The sequence below is a fragment of the Zingiber officinale genome, chromosome 1A (genome assembly GCF_018446385.1).
Source record: "Zingiber officinale cultivar Zhangliang chromosome 1A, Zo_v1.1, whole genome shotgun sequence".
Classification (NCBI taxonomy): domain Eukaryota; kingdom Viridiplantae; phylum Streptophyta; class Magnoliopsida; order Zingiberales; family Zingiberaceae; genus Zingiber; species Zingiber officinale.
Window position 1 is genome coordinate 156,245,716 of NC_055987.1, and position 18,432 is coordinate 156,264,147.

Genomic DNA, 18,432 nt, shown 5'->3' on the forward strand with positions numbered 1-18,432 from the left:
GCTATTGAAACTAACTAATTCATACGTAAGTTTTCCATATACTACTAGAGTAAATTAAGAAGTATTCACGGAAATTCATCCAATAACCAATATTCTTAGATTTATTGTTCTACTAAAAAAAAATCTCTATAATATATTATAATTAAAATTTGAATCATAGATACATGATTAATTGCTTATAGTGCCTAACCTTATAGGGCACTCTATCTTATTCTATATATACAGTTGTTTTGTTGTTAGTCTGTTCCATAGATGAGAACATCAATTTGATATAAATATTGATGATATTTCCTGATCAGTTAATATTTACAATACCTTAAAATGCCGATATTTACAAATGCTTTATTTACAACTTGATTTTTTACAATTAATGCCTTGAAATGATGACGTTCACTCCTCCAACGTGGCGGCATTGACTGTTTGTGGGGAGTCATAAGTTCGAGTTTTGATTTGAGTCGCAAGTTAAATTTATAAATTAGTTTACTTGATGACAATTAATAATAATAATGTACTATCATTTTAATCTAATCGTTTGAATGTTTTAAATCTTGAAAGAAAATATTCGACCTCATTTATGTACGAAAGCAATACACCCCCTAATTCGTTTAGCTGACTAAGTTTAATTACTAAATTTGATTGTTGATATGTATTTGGTTAGACTTAATGTAATAAGTGGGTAATATAATCAAATTGATAATATAGTGTAATGTAATTAATATTATATTATTATGTTTGACGAAAAATTGTATATTATGTATGTAATTTTTGATTATGAGGATGACACTTCTAGGACGTAGTATAGACGGTGAGCACATAATATTTTTGATGTAATTATTAGTGGTCGATTTTCAGGAACCAACGAGTTAAAGTTAACCTCACCACGCACTTATGACTTGTGTACTTATATTTATCTCTATTCATATTCGTGGGTCGACACTAGGACCAAAAATAACGGATCTATTTTTTTTATTACGAGGATGACTAGGAGTATATTTGACATATTAAATCTTAGTGTTAGAATATAATTCAGATTATATATTATTAACTTTGTAATCCAGATTATAAAAAAAATTATAATTTTTTATAATTTAAATTACATTAAATTATCAGTTTAAAATTATACTTAAAAAAATAATCAATCTTTATAATGTAATCTTAATTACATTATAAAATTAATTACCTCTCACCAAATACAATCTTAATATTTAGTTTGGAACAATAATTAATTGATAATTAGAATAAAATATGATATCAGTCATATCCAAACAGTCTAATATCTCGTGATAAAATATATCATAGCGGCCAATTAAACCATCGTACCATCGTGTAGTTAACCAATTCGGCTTCTGATTACATTTATATTATATATTTTAATTTGTTAATATATATATAGTCAATTAATTTGTAGGCCAACAAGTAATTGAATTATAATTTGTTCAGATTTAAGAATGACTTTGTTTGATATTTTATTTGGATACTATTTAAGTTTGTACTAATTAAAACAATCTAAATTTATTGTCATTTGTGGTGGCAAGGGATGCCAAGGAGCCAGTACTTCTTGAATTTATTTTTCTATATTAATCGAATAGTAAAATTTAAATACCTGATATTAAAAAAAAAAGGGGCGACAAGAGTTCTAATTTTTATAGTAAAACTATAATTATATTTATTTCAATCATTTTTTATAATTTGTCTCCAAGTTATATAAAAAAAATTATAGGATTAATTTATAATCTATCGTTAAATAATGAGAGGGTGAAAACAAGAGTTCTAATTTGCTTGCGCAAGATATTTAAAAGTAAAAAATTTGATGCTTAGATTAAGGAATATACGCTTTCGATATATATTTTTTTAAATCATATAATTTTTGTAGAAAAAAATTCAAAATAACGGCTGCGAGGGACATTTTGGTCCATATAACTCGAAACTTTTGAAAAGGGCACAAGAGTGCGAAGAGCGGGGAGCCACCCCGATTCCACCATCGTTCCTCACTCCTCTCTCGGTCTCTTTCGCTCTCTCGATCGCCTCGATTCTACGCTTGCTCGCTCGCTGCCCAATCTGCAACTGAGAGCGCTGCGATTCCTATTTTCTCCCCAGATGAGATCCGGAGGACGCCCCTGAGATCCACTGTCGGAACCACCCTAATCGGAGTGAAGCAGAACAGCGGCGGCAGCGAAAAATGACGATGCAAGACATCTTCGGATCGGTGCGACGATCCCTCGTGGTTCGAACAGGCTCTGATGGGAACGGAGGCGTAGGAGGTGACAGGATTGTGGAAAAGATCGGATCTTGCCTCAGGAAATCGAGGATTGGGTTGGGCCTAGGGTTCGGGGGCTTTGTCCCCAAACTTCCTCCGCCGCCGCCCTCCGAGGAGAAAGATAATGTACTTCCGATCCTGTGGCGAAGGGGTGAACTCATTGGTTGCGGCGCTTTTGGTCATGTCTATATGGGTATGAATCTCGAATCGGGAGAGCTGCTTGCCGTGAAGCAGGTGGGTTTCTTGTATCGTATTCTTGTATTCCCTCTGGTATTGGACGTTTACTTGCATTCCTTCAGTGATGTTTCTTGACATAGGTTCCCTTATTTGCAGGTCTTGATCGGGACAAGCAGTGCTTCCAAGGAGAAAGCTCAGGTTATGGTCTCTTCTGTATACATATATTCTGCTTGAAGATAAGAGAGAAACTTGCTTTTGGTTCCCTTCATCTATGATTTGTTATAAACCTGTTGGTAGGCTCATATATGGGAGCTCAAGGAAGAAGTAAAGCTTCTAAAGAATCTTTCTCACCCAAATATTGTCGCGAGTGCTTTCTGTCCTGTGCTGTAACTGTTCTATTTTCTAAGACTATTCATCTATTTCTTTACTTAGAAGGACATCTTTTTGGATTCACATATGACAGAGATATTTAGGAATAACTAGAGAGGAGGAGACTTTAAATATTTTGCTGGAGTTTGTCCCAGGAGGATCCATCTCATCTTTACTCAGGAAGTTTGGGTCTTTTACAGAGGCTGTAAGTATTTGATTTCACAATACTGATTACCGGGCTAATGCAGATGCTGATGCTTGCTAAAATTAACTAACTTCCTCCTTGAACAGGTTATAGAATGTATACCAAGCAGCTGTTGCAGGGGCTCGACTATCTTCATCAAAATGGGATCATGCACAGGGACATAAAGGCATGGTATTTTCTTGGAAACTTCTGGTTTTAATATCTTGTTAGCTGACTCCCTTCATTGTAGTGGATTCTTTTTTTTCTTTTTGGCCTCAGGGGGCTAATATTCTTGTGGACAACAAGGGTTGCATCAAGCTGGCAGATTTTGGGGCATCAAAACAAGTTGCAAAGCTGGTACTAGAGAAATTTGTCTACCTACCCATAAATGCAGCTGTGACCATATTACCCATCAAAATACTGTTTTTTATACTTATGACCAAATCAATGTTCTTTAAAATCATAATTCTACTCTAGGTCTTGCCTGAACGTTGTACTCCTTAATATAGATTTCCAAGAAGTTACTATTTTTTATCTTTAAGGAAGCCAATCTGAGAAGGATTTTGATATCCTATGATCTCAATTCATAATTGGGCATCCATTCCGATTGTATTTCTTTATTTATCTAAAATTGCAAGATTACGAAATTCACAAACTTTTCATCTTATTATTTTTTACTTTTTGTTCGTTTCAACATTATCTACAACAGGGGGAGCAAGTCACCATTATATAATTTTTATTTGAACGATTGGTCTGTGCTTGAGAAAGTTGTTCATGTTTAATAGAACTCTTATGATTCTTAACTTATCAACATGATTGTATCAGGCTACTATGTTTGCAACCAAGCCAGTATTTTAGCAAATTGGTTTGTGTTAGAGGAAGTTGTTCATGTACTGAATAAACTATCACAACTTATTGAGTTGACTTTGTCATTCTAATATGAACGGCCAAGGCAGTCTTGTGATTATCTTTTTAGTTTGAACAATTAATCAAGTTGTTAATGTGTGAGAAACTACTCTTAACGTGCCAACATGTTTTTTAGCAAACAAACAGTTTGTTTTAGAAGAAGTTCATCTATTGAATGAACTCTCATAACTTATAAACATGACTTTGTCATGCTACTATGAATATGGCCAAATCAATGTGATCGCATTTTCTGTTTTTGAACAATTGATCTTTGCTAGAAAAGATGTTAGTGTTTGAGAAAACTCTCTCAATGCATCAACATGATATTTTTCAGGCTACCATAAATGCAGCCAAGTCAATGAAGGGAACTCCATATTGGATGGCACCAGAAGTAATTCTTCAAACTGGGCATAGCTTGTAAGCATTGATTCTTACCATGTCATCTCCAAAACAAAATAAGGATTTAAAACCTGCACTAAATGAATATAAGTCTATTTGAGTAAGTAATTCTACATGGGGCCGATTAATGGATTCACGATCACTTTTTTTATTGTATTTTTGCTGTCTATAAAACTTGTTCTGTTTTAGTTTGTTTTAGATCTTAATCTATGGTTGTTTGTACATTCATTTAGTCTAGGAGGATACAAACATTGATTTTGTTGAATCTCATAGTCAATGGGACAAAGTATTCCTATGTCAAAGATGTTAGAGGAGATCCATCTCTGTGTTGTAAGAGAATATTGTTTTCAGAAGCCCAGTTCTATATGCAACAAAAGGAATCACTGTTCATGTTGTTGTGTGGATGTTTCATATGCAACTATAGTTCATATTTCACACGAACAACTTTGACATAGTTGCATAATACTGTTAACTTCATTATATGTTCAAGAAGATTGTCTTCCATATCCTGTAAACATTTGCCAAATTGACGACACTTCATTATAACAATTTTGTCGTTTTGGTTTGTCCACAAATATACAAATGTAATTAAATTGGGTTTTTCCAAGGAGTATCTTTGCCTTAAGATTCTTTCCTATGCATTACTATGTTACGAATTTGGGGCAGTAGCATTAATACTTTTTTAACCTATACATGAATTTTCTTTTATCCCATGCTATGCAAGTTTGTAGGAATGCATGAAACATCAACATCTCTTGAGCATATTGATTTTTAATGGAATATTTTTCAGTCTAATTTTTAGGGATGTACATACTTACAAAATAATGTTTTCCCACACTCCCCCTCAGGTTGGTGAATAGATATTTATCATTCCTAACTTGGATATAATACTTTGAAGTATTGGGCTACTTATATGTGCAAGTTGTTTATATGTAGACACGTAAAGGGTACAAATTAATTTGCTCTTTAATTTTTCCTTTGACGAAGTGTTTGACAATTTCAATCTACTTTGTTCGATTATGTTGTACTGGATTGTGAGTTATATTAATCACAAAATTATTTTGATAATAAAGTCTCATTAGATCACATCTACTAGATCTTTAAGTCTTCTAAGATTATCTTTAATCAAAGTAGTTCACACACACCTTGAGCTATTGCTTAAAATTTTGCCTCTGCATTAGACAGCACTATCACATGTTCTTGTTCCTCCATGTCATGAGGTTACCACTTCGGTGGTTGACCTCAAGTTAATTAAGAATCTAGCATAATCAGTATCCATTTATGCCTCTAGTACCAAACATCCATTTCTTTTCAACAGAATACCCTTTCCTTTTTTGCTCTTCCTTTGACATACTATAATACTTGGTGAGCTGCTTATAAATGAGCTTATTTTGGGCTAGGAATGAATTGACTAATCATGCTAACTATATATGTTATGCTTGGTCATGTATATATCTAGTTGTGTATGAGACAGATAAATAATTTGTCTTACCAAATGTCAATACATTTCCTTATCTATTGCAACATCTTCTGCCATTCCAAGTCTGAAATTTGGGCCTATTGGAGTACTAACTGGCTTGCATGATGTCTTACTGTTTCTTTAAAGAAATTTGTAACATGTTTCTGTTGAGAGATCAAAATGTCTCACTTAAAGTGAGCACCTCAATCCTAAGAAAGTATTTCAACTTCCTAATACTTTGATTTCAAACTCCTCTGTCAAACACTAACTTAGAATTATTTCTTTTTGTCATCATTTCTTGTCACTATTATATCATCAACATACACTAAAAACATTGTAACTTCCCCCGAAGAAGAGTGTTAAATAAACAATTTGTGATCTCGTTGGCTTTGTCTATACCCCATGGCAATCATAGCTCTTGCAAATCTGTCAAACCATGCCCGTAGTGATTACTTAAGTCCATAAAAGGCTTTCTTCAATTTACATACAGGATTAACATCCAAATTATTTTTATATCTAGTGGGACCTCCATCTAAATTTCTTCCTCTAGGTCTATGTGGAAAAAATACATTCTTCACATCAAACTCATTCTTAGGATTTGAGTTGGAATCTTGGACTTGCATCAATTTAGGGACTACCATCTTGTTCTTTGAGCACAAGTTGAATCTAGGTATGAAGGCATATAAATTGAAGAAAAATTAGTGAGAACCGAGATAGGGAAAATTAACAATGAAGGTTGAGCACTTTGAGCAATAGGAAAATTCAACTATGCAGGTTGGTAAAAGGTATTTAGGTATGAAGGTTAGTAGAAGGAATCTAATTATGAAGGTTCGTAAAAGGAAACTGGGAAAATCGGCAATAAAGGCCAAGCAACAAAGATAAATTACTAATGATGAAAACTAGAAATAGTAATTTGATTATGAAGGTTGGTAAAAGGTAAAAGGGGAGCTCGGTGCATGAAACTTCCGCCAATGTAAAATCCCAGGGAAGGGTCTATTGTATATAGCTTTACCTTGCATTGCAAGAGATTATTTCCGCGACAAGAAATAAAAGTTACATGAAAAATATTCATCTTTGGAAAACAAAGTTAAACAAAAATAAGGTAAAAGATGTACACAATAGGAAATGTGCAAAGTATGCGGTAGGGGAAATGATGTGTGATGTTGAGGAGAGAGAATATTAGAGAAACATCGATAATAAGAAAATTAGAAACAAAGAATGAGTTAAAGAAAGAAAAATAACAAAACTATAAAAACCTAATAGGCTGACAAATATAAAGAAGATAAAGGAGCATAAAGAAGAAAATAAAAAAATATAAGAAGTTAACTATAAATACAATGAAAAAGTACAAGAGAAAAAAATTGCAAAGGACGGAAACAAGAATGATAAGAGGATGAAGAACGAGGAGGCAATTGAAACAAAAGAGAACAAGATAAATGTTTAGAAGATGTAGAACAAAAGGAGGTGAGGGGTAGGCAAGAGAAAGAGGACAAATATGACAAGGGAATGATAATAGAAAGATATAGGCAAAAAGAATAGAAGCACTAGGGTAAAGGAAAATAAGATTAAGAGGACGGTGGCTTGACTGTTACTTTTATGTCACTGCTATAAAACATGTATTTTCCCAATAACTTTATATATAGCAATTGTTTCCTTGCATAGTGTCGTATTCTCCTTGTGTTTGTTGCCAGATGTTTTTGGCGCACTTATGTCTTATTTTACACAGGGAACCAAAGTTAAGGTCTAGTACCTCTGATTTGCTCCAGGTACAGCCAACAAACTTGTATTTTTTAGTATCCTGGCTTATCCAGGAAATATTTTTAATCGATTATTAGAACACTGTATTATATATTTGTCTTGATCGGCTATTCAGCATCCATTTGTTACCAAAGAATTTAAGGATCTGCATCCAATGCACCATTCTGATATTTGGGTTAGTTTCATTCCATCTGGAAGCTATTCATTCTGAGTCCACTCCCTTTATTATTTTTATTGTTTTTCACATTGAACTGACATTCTCTTCCAGGAACCTTCTCGAGATGTGGCACTAACATCCAAGTTGTACACAAAAAGCATGTAGGCGTCATCCGAAATATAGTGATATTTTGTAGATTTTCACTCAATCTCAATATTCACTATGGAGAAATGTTAATGCAGCAATAATGATGGTGACAAGTTGGATAAAAATGAAAATAGCAGCAGAAATTGTTCCATTGTTCCCGGGGAATTTACTAATGTCAAACCTATATGGGAATTAAATAATAGTAGTGATATGTGCCGGCTGGATGATATAGACGATTTTCCAATTGTTGGATCAGTAAGTTTCATTAAAAGGTCATATAGACCCTATTTTTAATTCTTGCATATCAGTAACACCAGATGGCAATGAAATTGCTCAGTAACTTTAATCATTTGACTTCTGTTAGAGTTTCAACCCAATGTCTGAACCATTTGATGAATGGCCGCCGCAGAAGTTTGACGTCAGTCCAGAACACAAAGTACACTTGGATGACTCACACGAACCTGTCATTGAGGGTTCATGCACAAGAGATGGGGGAGATGATTTTGCATTCTCTTCAGAGCCAGTGGACGATGATGAAGTAACAGAGTCAAAAATTAGAGCGTTTCTAGATGAGAAGGTAGGGGCTCAGCTTCTTGTTTCTCTTGCATTAATTATTTGATAGCTTAAATTAGGTTTGAGATCGGTAAGTAAGAGCTCTCCTGTTTTGCAAGTGGAATAACTGCTCTGCCTGCTGACTTAGAAAATAAGGCGAGCCCTGGAAATTGCAGCAGGCAAGAGTCAAGGAGTGAAGAAGAAGATGATGGCATTCTAAGAGAAATTTCACCCCAACTTAATGAATGGGGCGGACTTCTTCAAGATGCTCAACCAGAGTCCATGAACCCAAGGTTAGCAGTCTAAATACAAGTTTTTAAGATTATTCTCTTTTTCTTCCTCCTATCTATCCCTAAAAGTTGAATCATGTAAACAGTTTTTCAGAAAGGCTGAGTAAGTGGAAAAAGAGCTGGATCAAGAACTTGAGAGGGAAAGAGGTATTTGATAAATCCCCTGTATTTGAGATTTCAGCTAGTTTGACATTCATAAATGGATTTCCATTCATGTTACAGAGATGTTAAGGCAGGCCACTCAAGGGAAAACATCTTCCCCAAAGGACGGATGGTTTGCTCGGAAGAGAGATCGAATTCGACTTGCTTCTTCAGGCAAATAAAGAGCATATATCGTTCTCTTTAACATGCCTCATTTTTTATTTCCAATCTAGAAAGTGGTACATGCCTCAGCAGTTACTGATATATCTTCTTGATTAAGATACCAAAGCATGCACAGAAAAAGAAAGAGCTCAGGGTTATTGACTTTTTTTGATGGGCATAAGATGAGATAATGAGTCCTTGTGTTAGTGTAGCCTTTGTTGATGTAGATCCTTGAGTTTTGGTTCAACTCATTGCACGTGCTTGTCGTCAAACCAAGTATTCAGATTCTGAGAATTAAGTGGATAAATGTAAGTATTCATTAAATAATACTAGTTTTCCCCCGTAATTTCCAATTTGCAAATGCAAAAACTCTCTGAAGATCTAATGCTGCTATTGATTCATTAATCCTTCACGGAATCATTCTTCGTTTACTTTTTCTTGCCATGCGAACTGGACTTCTTATTTCAGTTCATAAGTGCGACAAGTGCGTGCCAAATTTCATCTTGACTGTTCCTAACGTGTGCCTCAAAGGAAGAGCTATATATCGTTTGGTAAAGTCATTCTGTAACAAACACATGCCTGCCCAATTCATTTTACCTACTGACCTCCTTGAGTTCGATCACTATAATCTCAATTCTATACTCACTTTTAAACGGATGCCAGTGAGCACGGACCAAGGCAGAATTTGCAGGCTATCCTTCAGCATGCTCAAATTGTCCTTGAGTGATTTGATAATGTTTCAGCCTTCCTTTCAACATGTAAGGCCCTGTGATACACAGCCAAACAACGATATGTGGTGTCAATTATACTACGTACTCTTTCCTATCTTCTAGACATCTCAACTGTTTCATTCCACAAACCTGCTAGTTCATGTTCTCAACACAACGAAGTCTTCCACATGCTTGCTTGAAGTTAACCTATAACCTAGTCCTGCCTAGTCCTTGAGGAAGTTGTAGGATTAAGTCCATATAGGTGGATTTAGTCTCTACGAGTGGATTTAATCTCAATAAGGTTGCTTACACTTGATTAACACACACAATTAGTTACCATTAAAGAAAATAAATCCCGATTAAGTGATCTAACGCTTAATTACATATAAAGAGGATTTGGATTAAATACATATAGATTCAACGTGTAAATTTAATAACCCAGTTCATTAACATTGATGAACTGTTAATGAGTGATAAAATTTATGATGGATAGTCCTCATAAGTTGGGTCGGGTATATAAAGGAAAATATATGGTTCATTAGGACATGCTTGAATCTTGCTCTCTTTCTCTTGCTTCTTCTCCCCTATTGAGAAGGACCTTGGGTTGCCGGTTCAATCCTGTGGAAGACGTCCGCTATGCTTGCAGGATCGCCGGTGACAAGTAAGAAGCAATAGTCCTTTGCAATAGATTCAAGTCAGCCCTTCGCTAACTATTATTTTGGTTTGTAATGTTGCTTTAGAGATTGATGATAGCTAGATCATGTTGTAGATGCATCCTTAGTCCATTATTGATGTATCACAATTCTTACAATTGGTATTAGAGCCAAGGATTAGCTTATTCTCAACGGTTTGACACATATACATCAATTTTTTGCATTTGATTCCATATGGATAAACGAAATTGATTAGTATTCGTTGAATCTATCATAGATAGGTTAGGATTTAACCTATGAATCGAGTTTTTTGAATTATCTACAAAGAACACGATTGACATCATGATTTTAGGATTTTTGAGTTGAAAAATTGTGATCAAGAATCAGGTTTTTCAACTATCAATCAATTTGGAGATGGTCCCCAATCGATTGGTAATTGCAAATTTATGAATAGAGGGTTCCCAAATTGATTGCCTGATCGAATGATGTTTACTAATCAATTAGCCTAAGTATTAATCGATTAGGAAACCCAAAATTGTGAACAAAGGGTTATCAGGTTGATTGGCTAATCCATTGGTGTTTACCAATCGATTAGCGTGAGGATAAATTAATTAGGAAGCCCATAATCGCAAACAGAGGGCTCCCGAATTTATTAGCTGATGAATTGGTGTTTACCAATCGATTAGCATAAGGGTCAATTGATTAAGATGCCTAGAATTACAAATAGAAGATCTTCGAATCGATTGAGTGATCGATTGATGTTCATCAATCGACTAGTTAATCGATTACTGAATTTGGGTTGTCCACAAAGGGTTTCTGAATCGATCAATGGATCGATTGCCCTTCACCAATCGATTACACCAATCAATTAGAGTGGATGAACTTGCGAACAGTGACTTTCAGAATCGATTAAGCAATTGATTAACATGTGTATCAATTGATTCCCGCCTATTGTTAATCTATTAAGAAGGGTATCAATTGATTGATATCTGATACTAGTCAATTGATAACTGAATTTAGTTTAGTGTTCAATAGTTTTTTCTTGGATTTTTTTTCTCTCTTGCTACTTAGTCAAATATATACTATCGCCAAAGAGAGAACTATTGGGGAGAATAGGATTATTTGTGTAGAGAGATGTATATCTATGCTAAGGGTGATTGGCCCAAAGGAAAGTTATTCTTATGTCGGATGTATGTTTAAGGAAGCTCATAAATTAAGTTAAACTTTTAACTCATGCGCATAATATGTTGGTTCAAGGAAGAAGCACTATATGGCCGATTAGAAATATTGTGAGTGATAGTTGAAAACATAAACTAACTAAGGAAACTCATAAATAAAGTATCATGCACATAATGTGTCAACCCAAAGGAATGTAAGTTATGTGACAAATGAAGGTAATTATAAGTGTTTGGGGAGTACCAATAGTAAATTACAATTTAGTCTAAAAACTTGATATAATGTTGCACTAGGTATCTCTATTAATGCCCATATAATAGCATGTTTTGTTTATTGTATTATTATTACACAACTATAAAGATACACGGCTTATTTGTTAAATTGAGTTATATTCTTTGCTTTTGTTTATGTTGTACTCTTAATGTTTACTAATTTGAATAATATATTTATACTTACTGGCATAAATTTTGGATAATGGAAAGAACATATTACAGTTTTATTGGGCTGCATGGATCTAGACTTTGCATTTAGGCATGATTGTCCTGCACCTTTAACTAATGATTTCATTATAGATCAAAAGGTGATTTTTGACAAGTGGGAGCGATCAAATTGCATGAGTCTAATGATCATGAGGATGCCTATTCCGGAATTACTGAAAATAATGATGCTAAAATCTTCCTTAAGGAATTAGCGAATCAATTCATCTCAAATTAAAAGGTCAAAACTAGTACACTTCTCATGAAGTTAGTGTCTATACGGTATAATAGGAAGGGTAACATTAGGGAGTACATCATGAAGGTGTCTAACTTCGTTACAAGGCTTAAAATATTAAAGCTAGACATGTCTGAAAGTGTCATTGTGAACCTTATCCTAATCTTAGTTCACTATGCATCCTCATCTTAGTATTTAAACAACAAGAAGAAGAATGGTAATATTAAGAGTAAGGGTAAACAATTTGTAGTGACTAGGGCTTCAGGGCATAAGGTGCAAAAGCAACTGATCCGGGCTCAACTTATTTTTTTGTAACAAGAATGGTCATCTGAAGAAGGATTGCCCCAAATATATCAACTGAGATATCAAGAAAAGTAAACTTTTCAACTTTGTTGGTCCAGAAGTCAACCTAGTTATTATACCTAATAACACTTAATGGATAGATACTGGTGCAACTACTCACATAAGTGTAACTATGTATGGTGCTTCAGGAGTCGAATGACAATTGATGTTGAAAGATTCACCTATATGTGAACTGGCAAGAAGGCAAAGGTACAGACAATAGATGTCTGTAGAGTTTGTTTGGGGAGCAATATACTTTTGAATTTGAAAAATACATTTGTAGTGTCGTCTTTTAAACGGAACTTAATTTCTATTTCATATTTGGACAAATCCAAATACACTTGTTCATTTGGAAATGGAAAGTTTATGGTGCGTTTGGTTTGCGCATTTTCTATTTTTATTTTCTGGAAAACACGTATTTCTAAAAAATGGTGTTTAGTTTACATTTTTCATGTCCGTTTTTTAAAAAAATAGATAGTATTTTATAGAAAAATAGAGAATGACTTAAATTCATTTTCTATTTTCTAGAAAATGTACGTTTTTCAAAAAATGAAAATAAAAAACGCGCAAACCAAACGCACCATTAGTATTTTTTTTTTAAATTCTATCTTGTGTGGTATGAGTTCCTTGATTAACAAACTATACAAATTATACACTATAACCTATATGGATAATATTGTGATGTATAGTATAGGTGTGAAGCATGATGTGACAAACGAGAATTCATCCATATTATGCTATAAGCGTTTACGGCACATCTCTAAACAATGCTTAGAGAGGTCAATGTCACTAGAAATTCTCGATTCCCTCGATATGTTAGATTTTAGAATCTGTATTGAGTGTATTTAGGGAAAAATAACTAACAAAAGTAATAAGGGTTTAATACAAAGTAATGGTGTCTTAGAGTTTATACATACAAATATATGTGGACAGTTCCCTAAGGCTTCTTAGAATGATCAAGCATACTTCATAATCTTCATAGATGACTATTCCTGATAGGGATACTTATACCTTATTCATAAAAAGCCACAATCTCTAGATATGTTCAAAACCTTCAAAGTTGAAGTTGAAAATCAACTTGGTAAGAAAATTAAGATCGTAAGATCAGATTGTGGTGGTGAATACTATGATAGATATGACGGATAAGGTGAAAAACGTCTTGGGTCATTTGTGGATTACCTTGTTGAGTGTGGTATCATGGCACAATACACCATGCCTGAGACATCTCAGTTGAATGGTGTAGCAAAGCGACGAAACCAACCCCTTAAGAATATGGTGAGAAGTATGATTGTATTTTCTTTTATACTAGAGTCCTTGTGGAGTGAGACACTCAAGATTATGGTTTACCTATTCAACAGAGTTCCTAGTAAGGCGATAACAAAAATCCTATATAAATTGTGGATAGGTAGAGCACCTAGTCTAGGTATCTACGCGTTTGGGGTTGTCCAGCTGATACTACGCCTTATAGGCCTAATGAAAGGAAATTAGACTCAAGAATTGTTAATTAGCTACCATTTTATAGGATACTCTGAAAACCCAAGAGGTTTCAAATATTTCAACTCCTTGAGTAGATCATTTTTCAAGACAGGAAATGCCAAAATTATTGAAAATGGTAGGAGTGATAAAGGTAGGAAAATATCATTTGAGGAGAACAATGATGATCATAATATGATAACTACCATACAGTTAATAGTGAAATGATTATCATTCTATATTAAGTTGAAGTTATACAACCGGAAGGGATAGTTGACCATGATATTTTTATGTCCTCTCCAATTCAATTGGAATGTATGTCATCTCAAATAGTGGAATTCCCTCTTATGATTGAGAATGACTCTCAACCACCTCAAGATCAAGTGCCATTAAGGAGATATATTAGAGAAAGGAGATTCACGATGTCTTATAATTATATATATCTCTAAGAGCATGAGTTTGACATTAGATTGGAAGATGATCTCACATTCTTCCAAGAAGTCAAATAATTCCATCATCTAGAAAAATAGATCGAAGTCATGAAGGAAGATATGAAGTCTATGGTGGACAATGACGTTTGGGAATTTATCGAATTACCTGAAGGTGTGAAACCTGTTGGTTGTAAATGGATATTTAAAACCAAACAACATGCATATGACAATGTTGAAAAGTATAAGACATGCCTAGTTGCTAAGGGATTCACTCAAAAGGAGGGCATTGATTACAAGGAGACTTTTTTACTTGCAAGCAATGATAAGAGTTTGCTGCTAGAATTCAAGTCATTTCTATCTGGTAAATTTGAAATGAAGGATCTTGCTGATGCATCCTTTGCCTTAGACATACAAATTGTAATTGATCATTCAAGGTACACACTTGGATTATCACAAAAGGCATATGTAGAGAAGGTGCTCATTCGATATGACATGCAGAATTGTGCACCCGACAACACTCCAATGGCAAAGAGTGATAGACTTAGTTTGCAACAATGTCCACATCATGAACTAGAAATTAATGAAATGTAGCAATTCCCTTATTCATCTGCAATAGAGAGTTTGATGTATGCTCAAGTTTATATGCGTTAGGATCTTGCGTACATTATGGGGATGTTGGGTAGATATGAGTAACCCTGGACCGGAGCATTAAAAAGTTGTAAAGAGGGTTATGCGGTATTTGTAAAAAATGAAGAATTACATACTCACATATCGGAGATCATGTCATCTAGAGATCATTGGATATTCATATTTGATTTTCCTGGATCCTTAGATATGAGGAGGTCCATCTCAAGTTATGTCTTCATAATTATATGAGGGGTAATGTTATGAAAAAGTGTCAAACAGACGCTTATAGCCACTTCCACTATGGAGGTAGAATTTACAACCTGCTATGAAGCTTCTAACCACGGGATATGGATGCAGAACCTTATCACAGGTTTAGAAATCTTTGGGGGCATTGATAGGTCACTAAGGATCAAGTTATAGAATTATATTTTAAGAATAATTGTAGTTTGTCAAAGACTAAATACATCGATATAAAGTTTCTAACAGTTAAAGAAAGAGTCAGAATGATCAAATAATGATAGAGCATAGAAGGACAGATTCCATGTTGCGGATCCACTCACTAAGGGCTTTTCACCCAATGTGTTTCAAGAGCATGTGTTAAATATGGGGGTTTTTCCTTTTGATAAAGTACTCATTATGTAGGAATCTGTATTTTGTATGATGCTCTGTATATTCATGAACACATATTTTGGCTCATTGTATATATTACAGATTTTCTATATGTGTGCATGATTTTGTCTTGTCAGACATATGGATATAATATTTACTATTGCAGTTTTACATTTGGTTATTGTAAATAAGATGTGGACTCCATTTAGAGTCATAAAGTTGAATTATGATTTACCACTGTGATTTAGCATAAGGTTTTAGTAAATATGATTTGGACCCTGTTTGGGTCATAAAGAGAATTTATTGAGAATAAACACTTATAGATCACATTTCATGTCATTCTTGTACTACACATCCATATTTGATCTATATTGTTAATGATATTAGTGTCAGTCCTGTGCAGTTGGCTATAGGGGATGAATTGCCATGAAAAGACAAGTATACTCTTTCTGAAACTTTTGACTTTAGATTAGAAAAAAACTTTAATAAATAAACCCGAAATGCATAAAAATAAGTACGAGACACAAACAATTTACTTAGTTTGCAACCGGAGAAGTTGTTAATCTAAGGTAAAGAAGTTCAACTACTCAACTCCTTCTTCGACACAAGTCGGAGGTGGAGAAACCTCGTACAGGATGTTAATAGCATAGACTTTGAAGAACATAGTGAAATAACTTGAATACAGAAAGTGTTGTTCAAATGAAGAATACCAGGGCTCTATTTATAGTCCATTGGTCGAAACTAGACATTTGTTGACGTGGCACCATCCCGAGCGCTCGGACCCTCTCCAAGCGCCCACAGCGATGCTCTGGGCGCTCAGACCTATGCTGACATGGCCTCAACGATGATCCACTGCAATAGGCACCTCTTCGGCACCACAACTGGTCCGAGTGCCTGGATTTGTCAGCCTTATGCTGACTGTCCGGCGCTTTTTCCGATTATTGACTTCATCTTCGATTGCTTGGGTGATGCTCCGACCTTCCAGAGTTGAGCTCACTCGAACCCAACTTAGGTCTTCTCCTCGAGTATCTTCTACTTCGGCTTCTTATTCCTTGGAAGTCACGCATGTCCTTCTCGTCCGCTGGTGTACTCTTTCGCAATACCTCGTCCCTTGGATGCACCAAGTCTGTCGGCTCCCTTCCTGTGTCATCCTTCTCGCTAGTTGTGTATTCCGCTCGACTTTTTGTGTTCCTAAGCTCCTACACACTTAGACACATGACATCAAACACAACAGAACCTTACTTAACCTGACTGATCACATCAAAACTTATCCAGAATACTTACATTTAGTACTATGATTAATGTTGGGTCTTGTTATAGTTATAATAGTTATCACTTTTTAGTCCTATATTAATTGATTTAATGGATCGGATTGTTTAAAGGAGTATTTAACCTACAAAATTTGACATATTGAGTTCAACTAAGGGGTTGTGTGATGTATAAGGAATCAAATATAGCCCAAGTGGGAGATTGTAGGATTAAGTCTACATGAGTGGACTAAATCCAATTAAATCAACATGAAAGGACTTAATCTCCATAAGATGAGCTTACACTTATTAACACACACAACTAATTACATTAAAGAAAATAAACCTTAATTAAGTGATCTAATGCTTAATTGCATATAAAAAGAGTTTGAATTAAATGAATGTGGATTCAATGTATAGATTCAATAATCCGGTTCATTAATATTGATGAGTTATTAATGAGAGATGAGCTTTATGGTGGATAGTGCCCATAAGTTGGGCTGGGTGTATAAAGAAAGAGATATGGTTCATTAGGGCATACTTGAATGTTGCTCTCTTACTCTTGCTTCTTCTCTCCCATTGAGAAGGATCTTGAGTTGTTGGCTCAATCCCATGGAAGACATCCACTGCATTTGCAGGATCTCCAGTGACAAGTAAGAAGCAATAGTCCTTTACGATGGATTCAGATCAATCCTTCACTAATTATTGTTTTGTTTTATAATATTACTTTAGAGATTGATGATAACTAAATTCTATTGTAAATATATCTTTCAATTCATTATTGATGTATTATAATTCTTACAGAAGTTGCTTGCAAGTTCCAAGCGCCGAAATGCCATGAATTTGTTCCATCATATCCTATAAGTAAGCATGTGTCTACAGGCTAGCAGAATTTAGCCATGTCAGATGACACTAAATTGAACATGTTAACTATTAATAAAGAGTTACCACGGCACATGCACATGCAACTGTTAAAGATATTACAGTGAGTCGATCGTCCACGCATCGTATGTTAAATTGATGAGATTACATACTACACTTGGTCTTATCCAGAAGGTCACTGAAGGTATTTTTGCATATCTAATCGATACTTTGAATCTCACTTTCTCCCTTTTCAAACAATAATGACAAAGCTGTTAGATCTTGATATCTTATCACCTAAACATCAGATTATTAGCTTCCTAATGCTACTATTTAGGTTCATCTGTTGGAACTAGCTACGAGCTTATTTTAATTTTTCTTGAAAGAACTGTTTTAGATCACTAAATGATTCCTCTTTATCTTCAAGAGAGCTGAATCACCTCTCATTATTTCTGGGATTCCATTAAGCACTATTTTCCAGTGACTCTTTGGCACTAATCCAAATCTAATTAGTACTTGTACTAGCCGAATATTAATCCTATAACTCTTAAACATAGGCACCACTTAAACACACAATCCTCTTTCATGATTAAGATTCTATATACTTTATAATAAACTAAGTTGATTGTGATTA

At 34.5% G+C, this 18,432-nt stretch overlaps 1 pseudogene; it reads left to right on the plus strand.

Annotated features, from left to right (window-relative positions):
- Nucleotides 1-1,949: 1,949 nt before the first annotated feature.
- On the plus strand, nucleotides 1,950-9,311 carry LOC122005573 (annotated as a pseudogene).
- Nucleotides 9,312-18,432: the final 9,121 nt, after the last annotated feature.